The following is a 15,343-nucleotide window of genomic DNA, read 5'->3' as shown; positions in this document are numbered from 1 at the left end:
CAGCATTGTTAACAATAACTAAGATACAGAAATAACCTATTTGTAAATATTTGCGGATGAATGAATGGATCAATAAAATATGACACACACACACATACCGATAAAAAATAATATATTTTTTAACTTTTAAAAATAAGAAAATCGTGTCATTTGTGGCAACATGGATGAAACTGGAGGGCATTATGCTAAGTCAAATAAGCTAGACAGAGAAAGATAAATACTGCCTGGTATCACATATATGTAATCTAAAAAAGAAAAAAGTCAAACTCATAGAAACAGAGTTAGAAAAGAGGTTCCTGGAGGCTAGGGGGTATGTAAAATAGGTAGAGGTTCATAAAACTGACAAACTTTCAGTTATAAGACGAATAAATTCTGAGCATCTAATGTATAACATGGTGACTATACCGTGTTTCTCTGAAAATAAGACCTTGCCGGACAATCAGCTCTAATGCGTCTTTTGGAGCAAAAATTAATATAAGACTCAGTCTTATGTTATATTATATTATATTATGTTATGTTATATTATATTATATTATATTATATTATATTATATTATATTATGTAAGACCCGGTCTTATATCATAGTAAAATAAGACCGGGTCTTACATTAATTTTTGCTCCAAAAGACGCATTGGAGCTGATTGTCCGGCAAGGTCTTATTTTCGGGGAAACACGGTAGTTGATAATACTGTATTTTATAATTGAAATTCTCTAAGAGAATAGAACTTGAATGTACACACACACGCGCACGCGCGCGCGTGCGATAAATATGTGAGGTGTAGATTTGTAGATTTGTTACTCCACGAGGGGAAGCTTTACACATTGCATGCCAAAGCATCACACTGTATACTTGAAATATCTTACAATTTTATTTGTCAAACAAACCTCAATAAATCTAAGAGAAAAAAAAGATAACCTCTCCAAATCGGTAGAGAAGTGTTTTTGTTTTGTTTTGTTTTGTTTTACTAGATGCATTTTACCCAAGAGGGAAGCAAATAAGATATTTAATTATTTGCCTGAAATCAAATAACGAAGGAGTTGTATTTAATAGTGCATGGAGGGAGTAGAACTTGGAGCAAAGATGGTGAGGGAAGTAAGAGATCTGGAGAAATTAGTATGGTATGGTTGTGGCCAAAGGCATGGAGAAAGAAAGGATCTGAACAACCTCAAGGACTTGAATATCATCTTGACTCTTGGGTCAAGTTTATAACCAGGTACATGTTTCATGTGAGAACAAGCAGACTGAAACTGAGGATTCTCCAATGAATCATCGTAAGTAATAGAACTATGTAAGTGTGCATTTATTCACACATAATAACATTTATTTTATCAATATCTGTCTCTAGCATAGAGCTTAATTTCTTGAGCAGTTTTGCCTATGTTTTCTGTTGATCAATCTACACATTAGCTGTTTTTCAGCATTTTGCCTTCAGCAATAAGAATTGTGAGGACCTCCCACGTCTGTGATGGACAGACCTTTAGTTCATCTGTCAAAACAACCTGCTTGTTCACTGAATGTCTAGTCACTGAAGAAAAATGCCCTTCTGTTATTTCTCATCTATTTTCCTCTCACATTTAGGAAGATAGCCTTTCCTTTCCCACCCCAAAACAAACTGATGAGCAACAGGGTAGATTTTCAAAACTAAAGAAGAGAAAACACAAAACCATATGAGTTAGCCTGACGTGCATTTCAGGGTGACATACACCTAGTTTTAGAAAGCTGAAAACAACCTTGCCCTCTCCATTTTATTTTGCAACATTCTGTTATTTGCCAATGGACATCATATTTCCATTCTCTCCCCACTTTTAACATAAACATGCATGATAAGAAAGGGTTCAGATAGGTAATATTCAAAAACATTCCATAATTTAGGCCATGAAAACTTAAATGTGCAAAACAAATTGTACACTTGTTTGACAACAAATCCTGTTGCCAAATATTGTTAGCCGTCAAAATGCATTTTATACAACTCACTGTTTAAAATAGCAATTATTTGATCTGTTATTTAAAACAATGTTTTTACTCCTTAAGTTTATTAATTTTATTCAATTGTTAATTTACTCAGCTATTTCTAGAGCATATAGAATGTGGAAAGTATTTTGTAAAGTATTATTTATTCTTTAGTGGCCAAATAACTATTACCAAAACACTATCATTAAAGGAAAAAATACTGTGTAAATATATTTTGAAATCTGACAGTCAGTAAAATAACTATTTATCATGATGTATTTTTCTTTCTGGTTTGCCTGAGTATTAGACCTAGGTTTACCATTAAGTATTTGGCTTCTTAAGAAGTCATTTAACTTTCTAAACCTCGGTTTCCATATTTTGTAAATAGATAAAATTGAATTAAATAATAAGGTTATGCTCATTGTATGATTCAAATTGCTCTTTTTTGTAATTCCTATTTCCATTTAGAGAGTTAAGATGCTTTAAACTCTGGCATTGTCTTTGATTTTGCTATATCCTCCAAATAATAACAAGAGATACTCAGTAAGTACTTGCTAAAGCGAACTGAATTGGATTATTTTCAACCATTCTCAATCCTGAAAAGGGAATTGGAGTTTAAAGGGGTTGGTTGAATATAGTACTTTCTCTCTTCTTGTGGCAAGTTCTTCAAACTGAGTTTGACTAGACTGCTAGGCGACAGTGAGGGTTCAAGGCATCAAGAATAGTTGGGCCAAAGAAAAATGATAAAACACCATATGTAACACACCATGCCCATTGTGAGAAACCCATATGCTGGCTTTCCCTGTCTCGTATTATGATGCTTGCCTAGGAAATGACTAATGTATCTTTTGTAGAGAAAGATGGTTTTAGGTCAACATATTCTCCCAGATGCTTTTGGGTTTTAAGCTTCGCCTCTACTGGGTGAAAGTGACACTCTGTTAATAAACAGCATTGGGTGTGAGAGAATGGTCAAGGGAGGGCTGAAGGAGAAAGGATATTTGCAGGCTTTCTGATTCCCTGAAATCATATGAAGTTCAAGATTAATTCTGAGGGCAGCCTAAAAATCCAAATTCAAGAGGTTTGAGCAAGAAAAAAGACCTTCCTACGTCAACTCCAAACACTTGCATTGATTCTAGCTCCGCAAGTGTAGATCTTACTGGCAAAGAGATTCTGCTTTATCCCATTTTTGCCAGTATGTCCAGAGGTTTTAGCATGTCTAAATCAGACCCTGGTAATCTTGACATCGAGAAGAAGTTATTTTATGTGGCTATCCTGGAATCAATTAGCTCTCACCCACAATTTTCAAGAATGTGTGTGGCACATTGTATAAATTGTGGGGAGATTATAAACTAGAAGATATAGTTCTTGCTTTCAGAAAGCTGACAGTTTAATTGTTTCTAAGGTCTGGTTATGACCTGGGAAAAGGTCAGACTTCCCAGGACTTCAGGTACCTCAAAGAGTACATTTTTTTAAAAAAACTAAATTTGCACTTGATTTTAAAGGAAGATGTTGTCTGTGAGGAAGATACAGCTGTAGGACAGGCTGTAAAAATGTACCTATATTGCAGAAGAAAAGGCTTTAAAATGCTCTTGAAGAACAGCTGACTTTATACCTTTTGGAAGGAGAGACCCTTCAAGGACCCTAACACTGTGGATCCGTTTGATGATAAGCAGTGTCTTCAAAATGAATATTTTGGACTAATATCTGTTTATTTTACAGGTAAAATAGTTATTTAGAAATATATAACATTAACATTTTCACATTTCTTCCAGATTTCTTGGCACAGTAGATATTTGCCCTTTCTGTTGCTTGATTCTGCTACATAGCTAAAAGATGCAGTGGCTTTATTCATTTCTGATGCTGAAAAAAGGAGAAGTAATTTCTACCTAGGCCAGTCTGTACATCTTTAGATAATTCAATATAGATGATGTATTATAGAAGTATATACTTGAAACCTATGCAATTGTACTAACCACTCTCACCCCAATAAATTTAATAGTAAAAAACAAGTAATAACCTTACAAGAATAAATTGTTGACAAAAAAAAAAAAAAAAAGAAAGAAATCACATAAAGGAAGCTGATCACGCTTTTTGGACTCTCAGAGGTCTAGATGTATTCCACTCTCACCATGTCAACAAATATCTTTGCTCCTCCTCTCAGCTTTCCCCATATACCCCACGGGGGCCCTATGTCTAGGAATACTGATTATTATGAGGCTCTCCATATTTTTTGTATAAAATAATGTTTCAGCCAGATGTTAGATCTCCTACAATTGTTTTATATTACATTGAAGTTGATCTTTTTTTTCTTTTTAAAATAGATTTACTAAGATATAATTTATATACCATACTCTAATTTCTTTTTTTATTATTAGTATTAGTTTCAGGTGTATAAGACAACATAATGATTACATATTTACACACCTCACAAAGTGACAACCCCAACAAGTCTAGTACCCATCTGACACTGTACGCAGCTATTACAATATTGTTCACTACATTCCCTATGCTGTACTTTATATCATATATAATATATATATATATTACTTAACATTCAATACTATTTTATATTAGTTTCAGGTGTACAGAGCAGTGGTTAGGCCGTTATATAATTTATGTATTTATCAGCCCAGCACCCATCTGATACCATACATAGTTTTTGCAACATTATCTGCTGTATTCCCCATACTGTATTTCACATCCCCATGATTATCAAAAGTACACTGGTAGTTTTGTGACTACCAATTTGTACTTACTAATCTCTTCACCTTTCTTACCCATCCTTCCAACTCCCCACCATCTAGCAACCATCAGTTTGTTCCCTGTTTCTATGAGTCTATTTCTGATTTGTTTGTTCATTCATTCTGTTCTTTAGATTTCACATATAAGTGAGATCATATGGTATTTGTCTTTCTCTGACTTACTTCGCTTAGCGTAATCTAATCTAGGTCCATCCATGTTGTTGAAAATGGTAAGATTTCATTCTTTTTTATGGCAGAGTAATACTCCATTGTATAAATGTACCACAATTTATTTATCCAATTGTCTATCGATGGGCATTTCACTTATTTCCAGAACTTGGCTATTGTGAATAGTGCTACACTAAACATAGGCGTGCATATACATTTTCTTTGAATTAGTGTTTTGTATTTCTTTGAATAAATACTCAGGAGTGGTATTGCTGGGTATTTATAACATAACATAGTTCTACTTTTAATTTTTTGAGGAACATCTATACTTTTTTCCGTAGTGGCTGCACCAATCTGCAGTCCCACCAATAGTAAGGAGGGTTCCCTTTTCTCCACATCCTCGCCAGCACTTATTCGTTGATTTATTGATGATAGCCATTCTGACAGCCGTGAGGTGGTATCTCATTGGGGTTTTTATTTACATTTCTCTGATTATTAGTGACAATAAGCATCTTTTCATATGTCTATTGTCCATCTGTATGTCCTCTTTGGAGAAATGTGTATGCAGGTCCTCTGCCTATTTTTTAATTGGATAGCTTGTTTTTTGGAAGTTGAGTTGTATGAGGTTTTGTTGTTGTTGTTGTTGTTGTTGTTTTTATTAAAGTTTATTGAGGTGACAATTGTTAGTAAAGTTACATAGATGCCAGGTGTACAAATTTGCAATACATCATCTATACGTCACATTATGTGTTCACTATCCAGAGTCAGTTCTCCTTCCATCACCATATATTGGATCCCCTTTACCCTCATCTACCAACCCCCTTTCCCTTCCCCTCTGGTAACCACTAAACCATTGTCTCTGTCTATGAGTTTTTGTTTCTTCATTTGTTTGTCTTGTTCTTTTGTTGTTTTCAGTTTTATATACCACATATCAGTGAAATCATATGGTTCTTGACTTTTTCTGTCTGATTTATTTTGCTCAGAATAATAATCTCAGGATCCATCTATGTTGTTGCAAATGGTGCTATTTTATCATTTCTTATGGCAGAATACTATTCCATTGTGTATATATACCACAACTTCTTTATCCAATCATCTATAGAAGGACGCTTTGGTTGGTTCCATGTCTTGGCCATTGTAAATAAAGCTGCAATGAACATTGGAGTACATATATCTTTACGGATAAATGTTTTCAGATTTTTTGGGTAGATATCCAGGAGAGGGATTGCTGGGTCATATGGTAATTCTATTCTTAATTTTTTGAGGAACCTCCACACTGCCTTTCATAGTGACTGCGCCCATCTACATTCCCACCAACAGTGTATGTGGGTTCCTTTTTTTAAAATAAATTTTGGATATTAACCCCTTATCTGATATATCATTGGAAAATGTCTTCTGTCATTCAGTAGGATGTCTTTTCGTTTTATTGATGGTTTCCTTCGCTGTGCAAAAACTTTTTAGTTTGATGTAGTCCCACTTGTTTATTATTGTTATTTCTTTTTTTCATTTCCCTTGCCTGAGGAGACATATCAATAAATATATTACTAACAATAATGTCTGAGTTTTCTTCCTATATTTTTTTCTAGGAGTTTAATGGTTTCAGGTCTTACATTTAAGTCTTTATTCTGTTTTCACTTTATTCTTGTATATGATATAAGAAGGTGATCCAGTTTCATTTTTTTGCATGTATCTGTCCAGTTTTACCAGCACCATTTATTGAATAGACTGTCTTTACTACAATATAAATTCTTGCATCCTTTGTCATAGATTACATGACTATATAGGCATGGATTTATTTCTGGGCTCTCTATTTTGTTCCATTGATCTATGTGTCTGTTTCTACGCCAATATCATATTGTTTTCATGACTATAGCCTTGTGGTATAATTTGATATCTGGTAGTGTGATACATCTAGCTCTGTTCTTCTATCTCAGGATTGTTCTAGCTATTTGGGGTCTTTTATAGTTCCATATGAATTTTAGGATTATCTGTGAAAAACGCCATTGGTATTTTGATAGGGATTGCATTGAATCTGTAGATTGCTTTGAATAGTATGGACATTTTAAATCTATTAATTCTTTCTATCCATGAACATGCATATGTTTTCATTTATTTGTATCTTCTTTAATTTATTTCTTTAATGTCTTATAATTTTCTGAGTACAAGGCTTTTACTTCCTTGGTTAAATTTATTCCTAAGTATTCATTTTTTTTTATGCAATTGTAAATGACATTTTCTTAATTTCTCTTTCTGATAGTTCATTATTAGTGAATAAAAATGCAATCGATTTCTGAATATTAATTTTGTATCCTGCTACTTTACTAAATTTGTTTATCAGTTCTAATACTTTTTTGGTGGAATCGTTGGGGTTCTCTTTATATAATATCGTATCATCTAAAAATAATGACAATTTTATTTTCTCCTTTCCAATGTGGATGCCTTTTATTTCTTTTTCTTATCTGATTGCTATGGTTAGAACTTCCAGTACTATGTTGAATAAAAGAGGTGAAAGTGGGCATCTTGTCTTGTTGCTGATCTTAAGTGGAATGCTTTTAGCTTTTCGCTATTAAGTATGATACTAGCTGTGGGTTTGTCATATATGTCCTTTATTTTATTGACTTATAATCTATTACCATTTTGTTGAGAGTTTTATCATAAATGATGCTAGATTTTGCCAAATGCTTTTTCTGCATCTGTTGATATGACCATATGATTTTCATTTTTCATTTTGTTTATGTGGTGTATCGCATTAATCAACTTGTGGATATTGAACCAACCTTCCATACCACAAATGAATCCCACTTGATCGTGGTATATGATCTTTTTAATGTATTGCTGAATTTGGTTTGCTAATATTTTGTTGAGGATTTTTGCATCTATGTTCATTAGGGATATTAGCATATAATCTCCTTTTTTTAATGTCTTTGTCTGGTTTTGGAATCAGGGTAATGGTGGCTTCATAAATAAGCTTGGGAAACTTCCTCCTGGATTCTTGAAACAGTTTGAGGAGAATAGGTGTTGAGTTTCTTTGTTTTTGTTTGTCTCTTTTTGAATATCAAAAGTCATATGATATCATATGAATAAAAAAAAATCTTATCATATGTGAAGCCATCTAGTCCAGGACTTTTGTTTGTTGGGAGCTTGTTGATTACTGATTCAATTTCTTTGATAGTAATCGGTCTGTTCAGATTTTCTGTTTTTTCTTGATTCAGCCTGGGAATATTGTATGCTTCTAGGAATTCATCCTTTTCTTCCAGATTGTCTAATTTGTTGGCATATGGTTGCTCATAGTATTTTCTTCTTCCCCTTCTCCTTCTCCTTCTCCTTCCTCTCCTTCTTCTTCTTGTATTCCTGTGGTGTTGGTTTTCACTTCTTTTTCATTTCTGATTTATTTGAGTCTTCTCTCATTTTTCTTGACAGGTTTGATTAAAAGTTGGTCAATTTTGTTTATATTTTCAAAAAACAAGCTCTTGGTTTCACTGATCTTTTGTGTTTTTTGTTTTGTTTTTGTTTTTGTCTCTATTTTATTTATTTCCAGTCTGATCCTTATTATTTCTTTCATTATATTCAATTTGGACTTTGTTTGCTGGTCTTTTTCCAAGTCCTGTAGGTGTGAAAATAGACTGTTGATTGATATTTTTCTTATTTCTTTAGGTAGGTCTGCATTGTTATGGGTTTCCCTCTTTGAACTGTTTTCTCCATGTCTTATGGATTTGGGGTCATTGTGTTTTTATTTTTGTTTGTCTCAAGGTATCTTTTGATTTTTTCCTTGATCTCATTGTTGACCCATTCATTATTTAGTAGCATGTTCTTTAGTCTCCATGTGTTGGTGTGTCTTTCAGTTTTTTTCTTATAATTTATTTCTAATTTTATACCACTGTCAGTGAAGATAGTTGATATGATATCAATCTTCTTAAATTTATTGAGACTTGTTTGTCCTAACATGTGGTCTGTCTTGAAAAATATTCTATGTGCACTAGAAAAGAATATATATTCTGCTGCTTTGGGGTCAAATGATCTAAAAATATCAACTATAATAAATCTATCTAATCTAGTGTGTCCTTTAAGGCTGCTGTTTCCAGGTTGATTTTCTGTTTGGAGCATCTGTCCATTGGTGTCAGTGAAGTGTTAAAGTCCCCTACTATAATTGTGTTACTAATGATCTCTGCTTTTATGTATGTTTGTCAACATTTGTTTTATATATTTAGGTGTTCCTGTGTTGGGTGCATAGATGTTTACCATGGTTATGTCCTTTTGTTGGATTGATCCCTTTATTATTATGTAATATCCTTCTTCATCTCTTATTATATTCTTCGTCTTAAAATCTGTTTTGTCCAATATAAATACTGCTACCACAGTTTTTTTCTCATTTCCACTTGTGTGAAAATCTTACTAAGTTCCTTAAGTATTCTTATAACCAGTGTTTTAAATTCTGCCTCTGGTAGGTTGGTTGCCTCCATTTCTATTTCTAGTTCTATTTCTGGAGTTTTCTCCTGTTCTTTTATTTGAGACATACTTCTTTGTTTCCTTATTCTGGATTCTTCTCTGTGTTTGCTTCCATGTATTAATTAGGTAGATCTCCTATGCCTTTCCATCTTTGATGGGTGGCCTTGTGTGGTATATGTGATGCAAAGGCACAGTCTCTGTGATCTCCTGTGTGTGTGTGTTCTAAGAGTGTCCCTTGTGTGTGTTGTGTGTATTCTCTTGTTTAGTTGAGCCTTGATTGTTTTGGAGCATCAATGAATGGGACTGACTCCCAGGCTGACTGACAGGAAGGATTGGCTATGCTCACAGTGTAAGCTGTTGTTTGGGGACTGACCCCTCAGAGGGGGATTTGCCCCTGTGGGCTCTTGTGCCTGTTGAGACCACCCTTTCGGTGTGCTGCTTGTGGGGCTGACCAGGTAGTGCTCTGGTCTGAAGCTGGCCTCTTGGTGTATAACTTCTGGTGTCTCTTGGAGGGGCTCCCATGAAGACCAATTTCAGCCTTGCCTGTAATCTGCCTGGTTGGTGCCTCAAAGCTATATGTGATTGATTGCTACCTGTGCTGGACCTGGGTGCATGTGGGGGTGGCTTCACTGTAAACCAAGACTGGCTGCCACTGGTATTGGGCCTGGGACAGCAGTTCAAGGCCCAGGGCTTGCTAGGCTTATTCCCACCTGCCGGCTGCCTGTAAGTCTCAGCCATTGAAAGGGTCTCCTTAGGTGCGTGGGTTGGGCTGGTTGACCCAGTGTTGAAAGTGTCTTCATTGATGCAGCATTAACTGGGCGGCATGAGGTACCAGGGAGTCAGGAGGCATAGCCGGTGGCTTTTACAAGGTTAAAGCAGATTCAATTCTTTCCCCAGTGCCTGGCCTGTGACCACTTAGCAAAACTCTCTGAGAACACCGCAGCCAGTCACAGCTCTTCTCAGGCTCATAGATCCCCGAGAGCTGCCCAAGAGAGGCTGCAGCTGTGCAAATTGTGCCTCACTGCCCACCACCAAATCTTCCCCAAGCAGCACACCTGTCTGCTGCTGTAAAAAGCTCTGCAGCTTGTGGGCGTGGCCAGCGCCTGCCCTGGAGCTGAATTTGCCTCAGGTGATGCAGTCCTAGCTGTGCGGGGTGGGGATCCCATGTGTTACCAGGATGCTAAGCATGCGCAGATTTCCCCAGACCAATGCAGTCTCAGCTTTGGACATTTGGGGGAGGGATCAACATAGAAAAGGCGATGCCTTCCTGTAGGCTACCTGTGAGGCAGTGTCCACCCAGGGACAATGGTTCCAGTCCTCTCTTTGGAATCCATACAACAGTCTTTCCTGGTAAGTCTCTTGCATCTTTTGCGTTGCTAACGCTCTACCAGAGACCAGGTGAGTGTTTGTGAGTGAGTCTGTGTGAAGGCCCTTTAAGAGGGTGTCTGGGTTTCCAGCTGCCTTTTGTCTCAGTAAGAGGGACAGGCAGAGCCCTTGCTGATTTTCACTGTGAGATATGCGACTCCTTTTCCTGGTATAGGACACCTGGGCTAGGGAGCCTAGTATGATGCTGGGATCCCTCCTTTTTCCAGGGGGACCTCCACCACCAAGGTGTCCCTCCCGGTATTCAACCACTATCTGTGGGCTTGGGGTCATCCTGTTTTGTGTCTCTGCTCCTCATAGCAGTGTCAATGTGGCCTCTTCTTTATATCCTTAGTTATAGGGGTTCTGTTCAGCTAGTCTACAGATGATTCTTGAGCTTGATTGTTCTATAATCTATTTGTAATTTTGGTGTGATCCTGGGATGCAGTAGGCATAGTGTTTACCTGTTCTCCCATCTTGAACCTTCCTTGTAATTTTTTCGAATTTTTTTTTTTTTACTTATTTATGTATAAGCTCAAGCTATTTTAAAGTTACAAGCAATTGAAAGAAAAAAAACTTATTGAAATGTCTGAACTTTGCATCAGAGTCACTTAACTGTTGGGATCTCCTCTTTATCTATCTATCTATCTAATTGCTAGTTACACTGGAGGGAAAATTTCCAAGGGCATGTTGTGATGCCACATCACTAACGTACTGGGCTCCATTCATAAATGGAAGCTGTGTGGTTGCACTTATTTATTTATTTTTTCTTGTCACATTTGTTCCATTAGTTCCATTAGAGTGTTACAAAGATGACTAACAAATGGAACGAGAAAAACCTGAAGGGAATATAAAAGTAAAACAGAAGCAAATAAATTTATAAAAATGCATACAATTTACAAAAAAAAAGAACCAAATGAAAAGATTGGAACCATATTTTCACAATTCTATGTACATTAAATTCTGTGTAGGAGGAGCACATTTGAGGAGAAGAAAAACAAAAGGTTTTCATCTTGAAGTACCTCACGTACAATTCTTCTGTCTCTTTAAATTTTCTCGGTGAAAGGTGGAGCCACAGTATTTGTCCACAGTCATTACATTTTACATAGACTAACTGGAAAAATAAATGTATTTTACTCGTTAGTTCAATGTAATTTTGTTCCCCAAAATGTTAAAAAATAAAAATTATCTTACCAAAATATGAAAGTTGGCAGTTTTGAAGACACTGCTTTTCTTGAGGGTTTGTTGTTGTTGTTATTGTTGTTGTAGTTGTTTCATTTTTACCATTTTCAAAGTAAAAAAATAGGAAAACACACAGGTAATTATTTAATGTGTTATTACAAGTAATTGCTATCTGGTCTTTGAGGGTAACTTCTATGTAAGTTTCAAATAAAAGACCGTTTAACATATATTTATCTTTGTAAACTATTCTAAGTGATCAACAAATACGTTCTCAGCATTTACAAAGAGCTATTTTAACATTCTTCTTGTAATGAAAAAAATTATAACCTATGAGACTATAGAAACTAAAGTAGTAGTTAAGCTGTGATTGAAGTTATTAGAAGGAATGACATATTTAGTCAGCAAATGTTTCTTTCATTGTCTTCTTTTCATTATTAATAAATACAGATTCTATTTTGTACATTGTTGTGAATCCAAGTCCTAACCAACTATTAAAACAGGAGGTAGACTGAAGCTTTAAGAAGCATTTGAATTGAAAGACTTTTTTATATCTTTTAATTTGAATCATTTATGGACAAAAATCAAATGCTCAACTTAGAAGAGAGTTCTGTCATATTTTTAAGGTAATATTATAATGTTATTATATATTTTGCGTTGGTTTGTTTGTTCATCTATTCTCATTAAATAGAACTATTCTCTGAGTTTCTAATATATGCGAAGCACTATCTTAGTTGCTGGAAATATAGCACTGAACAACACAGACACAGTTACTGACATAATGAAATTCCCTTTTAAAATGTCCAGATATACAATAAACAACAGCAATCATAAATATATGTTTGATTGATTGGTTGGGTTTTAATAAATGCAATGAAACAAACTAAACGAGAATAATAATAAAGGGTGCCAGGTTCAGGATGAGTGGTCATTGGTCTTTTAATAAGGGTTGTTTGGTAAGGCCTCACTGAGAAGGTGACATTTAAGCAAGGAATTGCAGAAAGTGAAGAAGGGAACCAGGTAGACATTTGGATTTTCCAGAAGGAACAAAAAGGAAAAAGGCCTTAAAGGAAGGACTCTTGGGCTCCGAAAGGCTAAGCAACGAGGGAGAGGCCAGAGTCCCTCGAGCAGGATGAGAGTCATCATGGCAGGTGAAGTCAGAAATATAACTGGATAAAACCGCGTAGGATATTATAAGAGATGTGACATTTTTTAGGAGCGAGAGAAGACTTTTAAAATCATGTGTAACATCATCTGATTCGTTTTCATCGGTATTACTCTGACGGCCATGTTGAGTGAGGCTACAGTGGGCAATATTTGCATCAGGGAGACCTATTAGAGAACTTCTGCAAATATGCAAGCAAATTATGTTTAGGGCTTAGACCAGAGGAGTAATAATAGAAGTATGAGAAATGGATGGACTTTGAATATTGAAAGTTAAAGCCAATAAGATTTGCTAGTGGATGGGTGTTAATATGGGATAAATAAAAAAATTAAGGAAGAGTACATGCATTTAAACCTGAGCAACTAAAAAAAATGAATTACCATTTACTGAAATAAGAAAAAAAACCACTATGGAAAATGCAGGTTTGGAATAGATGAACAGGAATCAGGCATCTGATTTTATATATATTAGGTTTGAGATGTCTCATCAATACCCAAGGAGACATGCTAGGCAGAGCATTGGGTATGTGAGACCAGAATTGAGAGTAGATGTAAATTGTGGAATTGTTAGCTGATAGAGAGTTTTAAAAGTTGGATGAAATCCCCTGAAAAAAAGTGAGTAGATGAAGGAAAAAAGAAACAGGAAAAGTCTTAGGAGGCCTCCAATATTTATTTTTTTGGTTTTGGGGAGATGGGAAAGAAATAGCAAAGGAGACCGAGGAGTTGTAAATAGTGAGGCAGGATGATTTCAAGGATAAGCCATGTGCAGAGGATGTTTTAAGATGGAAGTAGTAGTGAAAACCATGTGTCAAAATATTTCTGACAGTTCAAATAAGATGGGGACAGAGATTGATCACTGAGTTAAATAATACGGGAGGTTAAAGTGACCTAGACAAGAGTTTGTTTACATGAAGATTATCTAAAATAGTTTTCATTTATATGCCTCATTCATGAATAACCTAATGTATTCTAAGCACTTAGAACAGTGTCTGTCACATAGAACATGCTCAATAAACACTTTTTGGATTTTTGTTTTTTAATAAATGAGATTTGTGGGTGTTGCTTGGAGAAAATGGAAATGGGAAACAGAGAAAAATAAACTTCTCTTGTGTTCTTTGGCCTCAGCAAGTATTGTCTTTAACTAAATGGATGTATTTTAAAGTATCTATAATCCCCCTTTTCATTTTAATAAGATGAGTACTATTAAACAAACAAACAAAAATATAAGATGGTTTAGAGTCTCAGAAATTAATATTATTAAAATTCTTGATATTTTTGACACATAACAATGTCAATGACATTTCGTTAAAAATGATAAAAATGGATCCCTTCAATAAAAGGTTTAAAATTAATATTTTAAATTGTGGTTGTGCAATTAATTGTTCAAAGTTTTCACTCTACAAAATTAAGAGGAAAGCCTAAAATGAGGAAAATGCCATTTTTCTTACACAAATTCTGTAAAGGAAAAAAAAAAAAGACAGAAACTATTAATTCAAAACTATAAACTATTGGTAGAAAGCATACATATGCTTCAGAGAATGTTAAATTGGGAAATGTGTAGTTTTAAAAACTAATCTTTGTCATTTTGAAATTCATTTATCTAATAATCATTGAGCAACTAGTTAGTGATGATTATAATTCAGAGCACTGAAGACAGTATAGCAAACCCTACTGTTTGCCTACACTTCTGCCTTTCTTCTTTGCTACCAAAACCTTTATTTTCTTAAGGGGGGGATTATGTCCAGTCCAAAATACTCACCATCCCAAATCCTCTTGTAACAAGGGGTATATGACACAGGCAAGGCAGTGAGATGTAAGTGGAAGTATTGTCGGCACTTTTAGGGAAATTTGTTGCCAACCTCAGCTCCTTCTTCCTTTTCTTCCCTTCCCTTCTTGCTAAGTCTGTGGCTGTGACACCTGAAGGTGAGGAAGCCATCTTGTAACTCCTAGGCAATCAGGATGATGACGAAGGCCTGCAGGCTAGGGGCGTAGGTCCATTCCCTGTTGGTGTCATTAAGCTGCAGTACTCAGTCTAGACTACCTATCTCTGGAATTCTGGTTTCCTGAGAAAAATAATCCCTTTACTTTTATCAGCTATCTTTAATTGAATTTATCGCTTAAGTATAACACTATTGTCAACATTGTCACAGTGCAGTAGAGGGAAAATGCAAATTAATACAGGAGTCCCCCATGTTCCATGAAAGATATGTTCCAAGACCCCCAGTAGATGCCTGACACAGCAGATCATAGTGAACATCATATATACACAGGCATGAGGTACCTGATGTTTTGGTCAAGACAGACCACATATGTGGCAGTGGTCCCATAAGAT

Source organism: Rhinolophus ferrumequinum, chromosome 8, assembly GCF_004115265.2.
Source record: "Rhinolophus ferrumequinum isolate MPI-CBG mRhiFer1 chromosome 8, mRhiFer1_v1.p, whole genome shotgun sequence".
NCBI classification, from domain to species: domain Eukaryota; kingdom Metazoa; phylum Chordata; class Mammalia; order Chiroptera; family Rhinolophidae; genus Rhinolophus; species Rhinolophus ferrumequinum.
The sequence above is the reverse complement of the archived record's forward strand: the minus strand, read 5'-3'. Positions refer to the sequence as shown.